The sequence below is a fragment of the Hordeum vulgare genome, chromosome 2H, assembly GCF_904849725.1.
Source record: "Hordeum vulgare subsp. vulgare chromosome 2H, MorexV3_pseudomolecules_assembly, whole genome shotgun sequence".
Lineage (NCBI taxonomy): Eukaryota > Viridiplantae > Streptophyta > Magnoliopsida > Poales > Poaceae > Hordeum > Hordeum vulgare.
Window position 1 is genome coordinate 27,202,957 of NC_058519.1, and position 12,988 is coordinate 27,215,944.

Consider the following 12,988-nt stretch of genomic DNA (forward strand, 5'->3'; position numbering starts at 1 on the left):
GAGAAGTAACAACCGATAGCCTTTAGTCATTGAAGCAATCGCAATTTATCACAACAGCAGAAAGAGTCAAATAAGAGCTTGTAAAGCAAATCCACATACTCAATCATTCTTTTGTTCTCTACAATTTCTACAACTCATGTGGTACTCATGAGATCAAAGTTTCAGCTGGACACACAGAAAGATATGGGCTTATAGTTTTGCCTCCCAACTGCTTACCTCAAGGGTAATGTCAACAATAATAATTCATGAATACTTACCTCCAAGTTGACATATGAATATAGATCTTTCCCAAGCATATGACGTTAGCCAAGATAAAGGCGAAATAGGGAATTGGTGAAGATCACCATGACTCTTTCAAGGGAAAAAAGTAAAGGTACAAGATAGGCCCTTCGCAAAGGGAAGCAGAGGTTGTCATGCGCTTTTGTGGTTTGGATGCGTGTCCTCTTAGTGTGGAGGAACGTCACTTTATATTGCCTCCTGTGATAAAGAACTTTATTATGCAGTCTGTCGGTTTTATGTCTTCCTCATCACAGGTTCATACAAAGCTTATTTTTCGCACACTAATAGATCATACATATTAGAGAGCAATTTTTATTGCTTGCACCGATGACAACTTACTTGAGGGATCTTACTCAATCCATAGGTAGGTATGATGGACACTCATGGCAAAACTGGGTTGATGGTTTATGGATGCACAAATAGTATCTCTACTTAGTGCGGGAGGTTTGGCTAATATGAGGTGGAAGCAATCGTCACATGCCAAGAGATCTCTAATCATATAACATTGTTCCGAACCAAGCAAACACAATTGATTTATGTTGTCTTCCTTGTCGAACATCTACTTCTAGGCATGCAATAGTTTAGTGAGTGTTCACAATCATAGATGGTGTCAGAGATGATATATTTATATGTGAACCTCTCCTTCTTTATCACTTCCTATTAATTGCAACAATGACCAAGGTCTACATTTGCCTACCCTCAACAAGTTTCAGTCATCATTCTTTTTATATGTGAAGCCATCACTTCCAATAAGATCATTACATGATATTTCATGTTTTTGTTCTTTTCTCACTCTTTTGATCATGGCAAGAGGCAAAGCCCTTCAACTAAGACACTCTTTATTATATGGATCACGAGCTCGAATACATCGGGGGTGACACAAAGCAAAACTCAAGACTAAAACACTAAGACTTTTAAATCTACTAGAGGAAGAGAAAACTGAAAAGGAAAACTAAAACAAAGGTAAAGGCAAAAGATGTGATGGTGATACGATACCGGGGCAACTCCCCCAAGCTTGGCACAAGCCAAGGGGATTGCCAATACCCATGTTTAGTTGTCTTCCTTTGGTGGTGATGGTGGAGGAGTTGTTGCAACATGGGCTTGATCCTCCGTCTTCCAAGGCATAGGTGCTCCATCCTGGAAAGATGAACGAGTCTTCGGAATTCTCAAATCTGCAGCCAACCGTATTGATTTAAATCTATACTCATACTCACAATTTTGGTTCTGCACATCATAGATCTGGGCCTGGAGTTGATCAATCCTGTCATAGAGCCTGGAGAGGTGCTTCCCAATGTCATTGGCGTCAATCATGTGCTTGTTGATGAACTCTGTGATCATCATGTGGTTGGCGTTGAGTCCACGCTCCACCATCCCTTGGCACTTGAAGACTTGTTGCTCCATTGCTTCGAGCCTCGTCTCCACGCTTCCATTCTTCTTGGTCCCCTCAACATCACGGATGTGCAACATCCCCTCACGCATATCGATAGATTGAGGGTGTTGCAGCACTCCCGTGAGGTAGGGATTGATGACCTTCTCAAAGATCTTGTCCTTCGGAGCTTTTGGGGAAGTCATAGTGATCTAGATCTGCAACAGAAACAGGCTCGAAACGAAAAACAGAGGAAATCTGCGTGATGCAGGGGTCAGACCAAACGGGAGTATATATAATGATTTTTTTTCCAGACCAGAAGGAGTACCCCACACGAAAACGGAGTCCGGAAGGCGCACGAGGTGGCCACAAGCGCTCCCGGCGCGGCCAGGGGGTGAGCCCGCGCCGGGCAGGCTTGTCGCCTCCTCGCGCACTTTCTGGAGTACTTCTAATTTTTTTTATTTTTTCAAATATTCCAAAATGGAGAAAATTTTCTACTCGAAAAGTTTTGGACTTTGTTTTCTTACCGAATCACATACCTCTTCGTTTTCGAAGTCTGAAACAGGCTGATAAATATCCCTTAGGTATTCTTCCGGAGTTATGGTATTGATAATATTGCTTTCAACATTTATGGGAGTACCTGAGATATAATGCTTGATTCTCTGCCCATTCACAACTCTCGGACAATTACTGTAATGCCCCAAGTGTAGGACTTTCCCTTTTTGTAACCTTCCATGTGGGGCCACCTTGTCAGAGATCTTGATGATATCATTTGTGCCATGATTTCATGTGTGTTCCTTAGTGCTTACTTTCCTTGCATGCATGCGTAACATATCATTCCTTGCCATACCTTATGTTTGCATGCCATGATCATGTTGCATTGGTTCTTACTAGGAGTAGTGATGTGGTGTTGTGAGTGCATGTGTTCTTGCTAGGGTTAAGTGGTGGTATTGCACTATCTTGTGATGCATGTGATGATGGTGTGTGTAATGTAGGAGTGAGAGCTAGTCAATTTTTTTAGCTCTTGCTATTTAACTCTTTTCCCCTCCTATTTTTTTTTCCATGTCAAAAATTCCTTCCTCCCAAAAATGATTCTAAAATGTCTGGTGGCTAGATAAAAATGTGTTTATGAGGAGGTGCAATTTTTCTGGCTTGTTCTTTGATTTTTAGAGGTGCAAATAAACTCAAAACAGTAGGTTAATTACTATTTTGCATTTATTTCAAACATCTCCAAATATTGCTTTCCTATTTTTCCCTATTGGGCCATAATTTCTTATGTCTAGCAGGATTCTCCTTTTAATTTTTAACCCAGTAGTTATTTTGGGTAATATTTTTTTTCCTTCCCTGGGTGCATTTGTTTTTCTGTTTACCTATTTGGATAAACCTCCTGTGTAATTATTTCTTTCCCTGGCCCATTAAGTCTTCTCCCGTGCTGGCCCAGTAGGTCTCCACCCCTGGTGACAGAGCCTGCTGGCGAGCGTTTTCTTCTTCCTCCCGACGTCACTCTTGTACGCCCTACGCTCCACCTCTCGATCGCTCTCTCCTTGATCCAGCGGCTCGAGCTCGCCTCCCGGGACGTTGAAAGGAGCCCAGGGCCTCCTCCTCCACCCTAGGGTTCCCTCTCCGTCCCCCCCCCCCCCCAGCGCCGCCAGTTTCCTCCTTCCCTCGTTCTTCCCTGGTAAGCTTCTGTGAGGTAGCAGAGAGAGAAAGAGTGCAGCGCCTCCTCCGTCAACCCGCCGCTCCGTCGCCTCCGGCACCGGCCGCCATGTCCGGGGCCTCGGGGCGGCTCCCCGCGTCCCATTCCCGGCGTTAGGACCCCGAGGAGCGACCCCCCCCCGTCGAGCTCGTCCTCGTCAAGGGGGCGAACCGGGCGAACTTCTTCCCTGCTTCGATCTACGTCGGAGGAGCTTCTTCGGCATCTTCTTCCCCGGTCCGGCGCTCCTCCTCCCCGTTCGGCGCCCCATCTTCTCCCAAGGTGAGGCCGCGCGTCCCCCTTCCTTCCTCCTTCGCGGAGCGGCTCGGACCTCCGTCGTGTGCGTGCGTTCTCTGTTCGTGGTAGCAGCGTCATGGCTAGGTAGGCTACCCGGTAGCAGCTGCGCGGCGTGGCCGTAGCCGGTCGAGTTGGGTGCTTGCGGATTGCAGCAGGGGCTCCTCCCCGCGTAGCTGTAGGCCAGTAGCAGCGTGCGACCACGGCAGGTGCAGGTCCGGCCAGCGAGCTGAGTTGTCAGGCGTCCCTGTTACGTGCAGTGCAGTTCGACGTGTGTTGTGCCTTGTCGTGCTCGCGAAGTAGCTAGGTAGAGAGAGCTAGCGCTGAGCAGCAGCAGGCAGTGGCGTAGAGCAGGTATTCGGGTTGCCTCAGTGACGCAGCAGAGAGCCCCGGCGTCTTCTCTGTCGCCGGCGAGCATCAGTTTTCGCGCAGCGCATGGCAAGTCGGTTGGGAGCGTAGCTTACCTGTTCCAGTTTCTCCCCTCTGCCAGACGTCGTAGCTTAGCGCAGTGGCAAGTACGTGGGTTTGTCCTCCTGAGATCCAGGGTTCGAGTCCCAGCGGCGCAAGCCCCTTTTTTTCTAAATTTTTTCCTTTGTTTGCACCGCATCTCAGTAAGTGCAGATAGCAGCCATACCAGGCAATCCCCTCTGTTCTGTCTAAAGATTGGCAAGCAGCAGGGTGGATTCGGCCTTGGGGTTTATCCAGGGGGTCCTGGGATCGAACCCCCCCCTTCCCCATTTTTTTATTACATTCCTTTGGTTTGCTCCTATTTTATCTCCTGTTTTAGGTGGGCTTGCTCTATAGCAAGTGAGGTAGGTATTTTGGCTTAGCAGTAGAGTTCTTGTCAGTAATGCTTTAGCTAGTATAGGAAGGCATGCATGTATTTAGGGAGCACTTATGTTGAGTGTGTGTAAGTAGCAAGAGGATGTGTGTCTAGATGAGAGGTGTAGAGATTTGCGAGGTAGTGTATGTGCATGTGTGTGTTCATTGGAGTGGTGTATGAGTATTCTCATGGGGTTGGCCACATGTGAGTGTGTGGTATAGTGATGCTCTTAGTAGATGATCTTAGGAGCATATTAGATAGAGTAGATATAGCATGTGTAGATTCTTCTTTGTAGTAGGTTCTAGTAATTGTTGACTGCAATAGGTTGTGTGTGTGGGGGTAGTGTGTTGAAATGTGTGTGTGTGGACCTTCCCACCTTTTCAAGTGGTGCACCTCCTCATGTTCAATATGAGAGAGAGCATGTTGTGTGTGTGGGGTTGGTTTGTGATAAACATTGGGGTTGTTGGTGGGCATGACACAAACATGGGGTTCAAACCCCCATGTCACTTTGTCATTGTGCACATAAGATTCACCTATGTATTTGTCATCGTAAAAGCATACCTTATGGAATTGCATTAGCACTTTGTTGAAAGTTGGGCTTTGTTTACATGTTATAGATGGAGCCCAAGGGCATGGATCTTTGTGTGTTAGTAGGGGTTTGTACTCAACACCATAGTGGTGTCAAACACCTCTTGGTGACATGTGTGTGCAATCTATGCCTAGAAAAAGTGGGCATGTGGCTGGAAAATTCCAGATTTTTGAACTCTGAAAATTTCACTAATTCTGGAATGCTGGAAACATTTTCTTCCCTTGTAGATGAGGATGTGCTGGTCATTCTGTTGAGAACTGGACTTAGTTCAGTGCTAGAGTTTTGAACCTGGTATGTTTGTGAAGCTTCCTGTCAATTTTCAAGTCATTTGGAGTCCAGTAGCATGTGTTGTGATTGCTGTCAAAAAGCTTCAGAACAGAAACAGAATCTCAGGTGCAGGAATTTTCACTAAGTCCCTGAGAACTGATGGTTTTGGGAAAGTTTGTGGCCTTGTATCTTCTAGATTTTAATTCCTTTTGCTGTGATTCTTGCTGAAGCTTGTAGTGTTCTTGGTTGGCAACAGCCACATATATTATTTGTCATATTTGAAGACCTGTAGCTATGTTGCATGTTGCTCACAAACAGCTAAGATGCAGAAACTGGCAGATTACGTAGTTTTGCCATTTTGTTCAAAGTTTGTGTTTAATTGTTGTTGGGGTGTTCTACCTTGCTCCATTTCATTCATGTTGGGTTAATATATGTCTTGGCAGCCTGGGAACACCAGATTTGTGCCAAATGTGGGTGAGGTGTTGAATCTTTCACGTAGAGCTTCATATCGTGTTTCGTTGATTCCCGTTGATCCGTAGCTCCGTTTGCAAAGTTCTTTATATGGTTTTGCACCAGTTTTACGAGATGCATCTGTTCATATCATTCCCATGCATGTCCAGATAAGTTAGTGCAAAGTTCTGCCCAGGAACTTGTTGTAGTTTATTGTGCTTGTGCTAGTGATGGAAATAGTAGTGCATGCTCAACTTTCATCTCATGCATCATGTGATTGTTGCATTTTGTGGTGCTGCTGTTCATTGGATGTTATTCTTGTGTTGGGTAGCACCGGGAGCGGAGAACGAATACGTGGAGTCAGGAGAGTACGTGCAGGACGATCCAGAACCATTCCAAGCTGAGGATATCACAGGCAAGATGACATGACCTTGATCGCATATCTAGACTTGTTATGTTAGTTTCGATTCCACGTCATTTTTCTCGCTGCCTACCACTGAAAATATATTGCCTCTTCATATGCCATGAGCCTAAACACCTTACTCTTTCCTAGCAAACTTGCATGGCTAGGTAGGCTTGCTCAGCTACTAATGTTAGCGTTGTTAGTTGCAGGTGATTTAAACTCATGTGATGACATGAGATTGATATCATTATATTAATTTCTGTTATTTAATTAATGTATCTATATACTTGGTAAATGACGGGAGGCCTAGCCTTTTGCCGGGTGTCTTGTTTCGTTATTGTCGCCTTAGTTACCGGTTACCGGTGTTTGGTTCCATAATGATCGCTCCTAACACGTTTGGGGTTGTTATGGGGACCCCCTTGATAAATCGCGTAGCGTTAAGGCTTGTCCGGCAGGACCCAACTTTGGTTTTAAACTGCTAATCACATAATAATCTGCATAGGGAATAGCTACCCCGAGGAATTTAATCAACAACCCGGGCCAGTGCTCCCCATGAGTGTTGGTCCCACCTGAGCGATGTCCGGGGCCCCACTGGTCACCCAGAGGTTTAGCCATCCCGACGTCTAGCTCATCTGTCGTGTCCTGAGACTGAGATACGCGGCTCTTATCAGGGTCGTCGACACGACGGGAGGTCGTGCTAGCCTTGTCTTGCCTTAGCGGTATATCTTGCGTATAGGAATCCCGGTGAAGCTTTGGTTTTCCCCAGAGTTGAGGTTTTCCTCTAAGGAATCCGACGAGATCACGAGATTCGTGATAGAGGATGCCTTTGCGGCCTGTGTTCGTTTGTGATGGACTAGTTGGAGCACCCCTGGAGGGTTTAATCTTTTAGAAAGCCGTGCCCGCGGCTATGTGGCAACTTGGAATATTTTGTTAACATCCGGTATTAGAGAACTTAAACATAATCTAATAAAAATGCCAACTGTGTGCGTAACCGTGACTGTCCCCTCGAAGACCTCTCTTCGATCCGGAACACGGTGGGGTTATGAATGCCGTAGGTAGGTGTTCAGGATCACTTTCTGATCAAGTATTCTCGATCGTTAGCGTAGACTACTTTCACTTCCTTCTCGCGTAAGTTAGCCACTTATTCAGTCTTAGGTTGCAGCAGCCTGAAACACTCCACCCCTTCCTTACCCAATAACATGACTAGTTCTGGCACCAAGGTCTTAGATTGCTGAGTCCCCGTGGCTCACGGATTCCTCCGAAACTCCCAGCAGGTACAGGTACCCCAGAGTCAGATGATCCCGACGACACCCAGCTGGCGTGGCAGTACGACGAGGAGACAGATCGCCTTTACGTGAACTATCCAGAGGACTGAGCCATGGTCGTGATCGTGGGCCTGCAGCGGATAGCATAGCATTTTCCTTGTTTTGTAGTCCGTTCCGGAACTACCTTGTTTGTATCTGCGTTGTACTCTGCATTATTAATAAGAAGACAGTTGAATCCCCGATTGTCGACTGTAATTATTATTTTGTGCTATGTTTACTTGCTTGCGAAACACTTAGATGCGCTTCTTTCCTATTCGGGGGCCTCGACCCTCAGATCGGAAAGGACCGCATCTTGGTCGTTACAAGTTGGTAATCAGAGCCTTACGACCATAGGAGCCTTTGCGTGATCGTATTTGGCCGAGTCGAGTCTAGTAAGTGTTTTGAGTCTTAGTTATATCGGAGAGTAGGTTTCATTTTTCTCCTCTTCTTTGCTCTGGTGAGGCTTCCGTCTTAGGAAATCTTCAACTCTACTCCTTTTCTCGCTCAAATTTTTTTTTAGGATCACGCGGGTGTTTGCGAAATCTATATGATTTCGATGTGACGGAATCATGTCCTGGTGCCTCCTATCTGCTCTAAGTATTAGGGGAGTTGAGCTCCAGGGATTATCGCGCACATCACCATCATTCAGATTTCTGAGTACCTAAGAACGGAGGGTGTTCGTTATTGCTTCAATACGGGTAGTGGTGAGATAACCCCAACGTCCCCAGTACTGGTGTAGATTGTTCGGGGGTACTACCACACTTTGTATCGTTGTGATCACGAGGATCTGTTGTAGACGAAGGTCCGAGATGCTGGTCGTGTGTTGAAGGGTGTGATACAGGTGACGGGTTAGTTTAGGAGTTGTGTGAAATACTCCTTGTATCCGGGTGCCTGATTGCATGACCAGTTATTTCGGGAATTATAGGTGGGATATCTGGTAGTATCCTATAGGGCTATCTTCCACAGACGCTTGATTGAGGTTTGGAAAATCTTGATCATATGTTTGTTCCGAGCAGTTCTAGCTCACACTTGTTTGCTGTGGCCTTATCGGAATTTTGTCGTCTGTTACTTTGAGAATGCACTCTTGCTATGTTGTTCGAGTGCAATGCTAAGTTCTATTCAGATATTCTGTCTTTTGATTCAGCTTATCTTCAAATATTCTGTGGACTAATATGTTGTCCGTCTTCAGGATGGCTCCACCAACTCGTCAGACCCCAGCGCGTGAGGATATGCCACCTCCACCTCCTCCTCCGCCACCGCCGCCGCCTCCTCCTGCAGAGGCCTGACAGGCGATGATGGCAGCTACCAATGCAAATACTCAGATGTTGTTGCAGTTGATCCAGGAGAGAGCCAATCATCAGCAAGGCAATTTCCAGCAGGGTGGCAATCACTTCGCCAGTCTGAGTCAGTTCCTGTCAAACCAGCCTAGGACGTTCACTTCTTGCGACCAGCCGTTTGATGCGGAAGATTGGATCCGTGATATGAACAAGCATTTCAAGTGTAGCAATGTGCGTCTAGAGGATTATGTCAAGTTTGCAACATTCCAGTTGAAGGGGCAGGCTTCTATTTGGTGGCAGCAGCTTAAGGACTCCAGAGGTGGCAGGGTGATGTCTTGGGATGAGTTCTGTCGTGACTTCAGGTCCCACTACATCCCTTCCAGTTTTGTTGAGGAGATGCATGAGAAGTTCAGGCGCTTGAAGCAGGGCAGCAATTCTGTGTACAAGTACAATGTTGAGTTCCACGAGCTGGCCCGTTACGCATTGCAGGATGTTCCGGATCAGAAGAGCAAGATATACCAGTTCAAGGGTGGCTTGAAGGAGGATTTGCAGTTAGCACTCGCTTTGCACGATCCTGAGGAGTTTGACAAATTCTATAGCTTAGCTCTCAGAGCAGAGGCAGCCTTGCTCAGGGTGGAGAACTCCAAGAAACGTTTCAGAGATTCCAGCTCTTCTTCGACTCAGGTGGTTCAGAAGCAACAGAGGTTTTGGGTTTCTCCTCCTCCTCCTCCTCGGCACTCTCAGCAGCCGAAGCACTCAGGTGGACATGGTTCTTCCCACCCACCCAACCCTGGATTCCAGCAAAGATATTAGCATCAGAAGCAAGGGCCTCCTCAGATTCAGTTCCGGCAGCCAGCAGATGTCACTTGTCACAAATGTGGGCAGAAGGGTCACTATGCCAACAAATGCACTTCTCAGCTCCGTCTGCCACCTCCTCCTCCAGGCAAACCTCCTAGCAACGCTCTTGTGAAGTTCAACCCCAGATCAGCTCGAGTCAACATGGTGAATGCAGCTGAGGCAGAAAATTCTTCGGATGTGATCATGGGTAATCTCTTAGTCAATGATTTTCCTGCGAAAGTCTTGTTTGATTCTGGTGCTTCGCATTCGTTCCTCTCCATTCCATTTGCATCCAAGCATAGTGTTCCTGTTGAAGAGCTTCCTAGTCCATTGTCAGTAGTTTCTCCAGGCAAGTTCATGCATGCTAGTACCCGTGCTCCGGATGTTTCTATCAAGTTGGACAATTATGCTTTTCTGGCCTCTCCGTATGTCTTGGGCAAGTCTGACATCGATTTGATCCTTGGTATGGACTGGTTGGCCATGAATAAGGCATCAATTGATTGCGCAACTAAAGAAGTGAAGTTGGCCCACTCTTCGGAGGATGTGCTTATACTCGCGGCGCGCGATGACACAATCCGCTTGTTCTCCTTGAATGAGAAGGGTGAGATCAATCCCATTGAGCAAGTTCCAGTAGTCTGCGAATATCAGGACGTGTTTCCTGAGGAGTTGCCAGGGATGCCTCCGCACCGTGAAGTGGAGTTCGTCATTGAGCTTGAGCCAGGCACAGAGCCAGTGTGCAAGCGGCCGTACAAGCCGGGTCCAGAGGAGTTGAAGGAACTCAAGAGGCAACTGGATGAGCAGGAGCGTTTGGGTTTGATCAGACCAAGCTCGTCTCCGTGGGGATGTGGTGTTCTGTTTGTCAAGAAGAAGGATGGTACAGAACGGCTGTGTGTCGATTACCGCCCATTGAACAAGAAGACAATCAAGAACAAATATCTGCTTTCGAACATAAATGAGTTGTTCGAGCAGCTGAAAGGTGCTAAAGAATTCTCCAAGCTTGATCTCAGAATGGGCTATCATAAGATTCACATTCGTGAGGAAGACATTCCAAAGACGGCATTCAGGACCAGTTTTGGCTCATATGAGTATACGGTCATGTCTTTTGGTCTGGCTAATGCTCCTTCGACTTTTTGCCGATTGATGAACTATATTTTCTCGCCATTCAAGAATGAGTTTGTCTTGCTTTATCTCGATGACATTCTGGTCTTTTCTGAGGATGAGGAAGAACATGAGAAACATCTCAGGTTGGTGCTTGATAAACTGAGAGATACAAGTTGTATGCCAAGTTTTCCAAGTGCGAGTTATGGCTGAAAGAAGTGGTGTATCTTGGGCATATTATCTCTGCCGAGGGCATTAAGGTTGACCCGTCCAAGGTTCAAGCCATTGTTGAATAGGAACTTCCGCAGAATGTCAAGCAGCTTCGAAGCTTTCTCGGTCTTGCCGGATATTGCAGAAGATTCGTTGAGAACTTCTCCAAAATCGCCAAGCCGCTCTCTAGTCTTCTTCAGAAGGGTGTCAAGTATGTGTGGTCTCCAGAGTGTCAACTGGCTTTTGATACACTCAAAGAGAAGCTTACCTCCACTCCGGTATTGGCTCCTCCGGATGATTCCAAGCCATACCAGGTCTTTTGCGATGCTTCTCTCCAGGGTTTTGGTGCAGTCTTGATGCAAGATAGGAAGGTGGTTGCTTATACCTCCAGGCAGCTGAAGCCTGCGGAGAAGAACTATCCTGTGCACGATCTCGAGCTAGCAGCTGTTGTGCACGCCTTGGTGACTTGGAGACATCTCTTGTTGGAACGTAAGGTTGAAGTTTTCACCGATCACAAGAGCCTCAAGTATATCTTTACTCAGCCTAACTTGAATCTTCGGCAAACACGTTGGGTGGAAATGCTCCAGGATTTTAATCCGAGTGTTGAGTACACGCCAGGCAAGGCAAATGTTGTGGCAGATGCATTGAGCAGGAAGGCATATTGCAACAGTCTGATTCTGCAACCTATCCAGCCGGGTCTTTCTGAGTCTTTCAGGAAGCTCAATCTTCAGCTGGTTCCTCAGGGTTTTCTTGCGAACCTTCAGATCTCTCCTACCTTGGAAGATCAGGTCAGAGCAGCTCAGCTACTTGATACTATGGTGAAGAAGGTCAAGATTGGTGTGGGAAAGAGTCTTCCCAAGTATAAGTGTTTCACTGTGGATGCCAGGGACACTTTGTTTTTCAAGGACCGCCTTGTCGTCCCGAAAGGTGATCTCAGGAAGGTGATCATGGAAGAAGCTCATAATTCTCTGCTTTCTATTCATCCGGGAAGTTCTAAGATGTACCATGACTTGAAGCAGTCGTTCTGGTGGACCCGTATGAAGCGTGAAATTGCTCAATTTGTTAATGAGTGTGATGTATGTCGAAGGGTGAAGGCAGAACATCAAAGACCAGCGGGCCTCTTGCAGCCTTTGCCGATTCCCGAGTGGAAGTTCGATCACATTGAGATGGACTTCGTCACAGGGTTTCCGAAGTCCAAGAAGGGCAATGACGCTATCTTCGTCGTCATCGACAAATTGAGTAAGGTGGCGCATTTCCTTCCCGTCAAGGAGTCCATTTCAGCAGCTCAGCTGGCAGAGTTGTACACCTCGAGGGTTGTCTCGTTGCACGGTGTACCTATGATGATCTCATCACATCGCGGGAGTATCTTCACTTCCAAGTTCTGGGACTCGTTTCAGTCTGCTATGGGCACGAAGATCCGCTTCAGCACAGCGTTCCATCCTCAGACTAGTGGTCAAGTGGAGAGGGTGAATCAAGTTCTTGAGGACATGCTGAGAGCCTCTGTTATCTCCTTTGGCATGAAGTGGGAGGATTGTCTGCCTTTCGCGGAGTTCTCGTATAACAACAGTTATCAAGCTAGCTCTGGCAAGGCTTCGTTTGAGATTCTCTATGGCAGGAAGTGTCGTACTCCGCTCAACTGGTCCCAGACAGGCGAGCGTCAGATCCTTGGCAATGATATGATAGAAGAGGCTGAGGAGATGTGTCGGATCATTCGCGACAACCTCAGAGCAGCGCAGTCCCGTCAGAAGAGCTATTACGATAGCAAGCACCATGACATGTCGTATGAGCTTGATGATTTTGTCTATCTCAAGGTGTCGCCTATGAAGGGTATGCAGCGCTTTGGCATCAAAGGCAAGCTTGCGCCTCGTTTCGTTGGTCCGTTCAGAGTGGTTGGCAAGAGGGGCGACCTCGCGTACCAGCTCGAGCTTCCGTCAACCTTTGCAAATGTCCATGATGTGTTCCATGTTTCTTAGCTTCGGAGGTGTTTCAAGAACCCCGAGCGCACTGTGCATCTTCAGGATATCGATCTCCAGCCTGACCTCTCTTATCGCGAGCATCCAGTTGCGGTTCTCGAGGCGACTGAGCGCAATACCCGTAA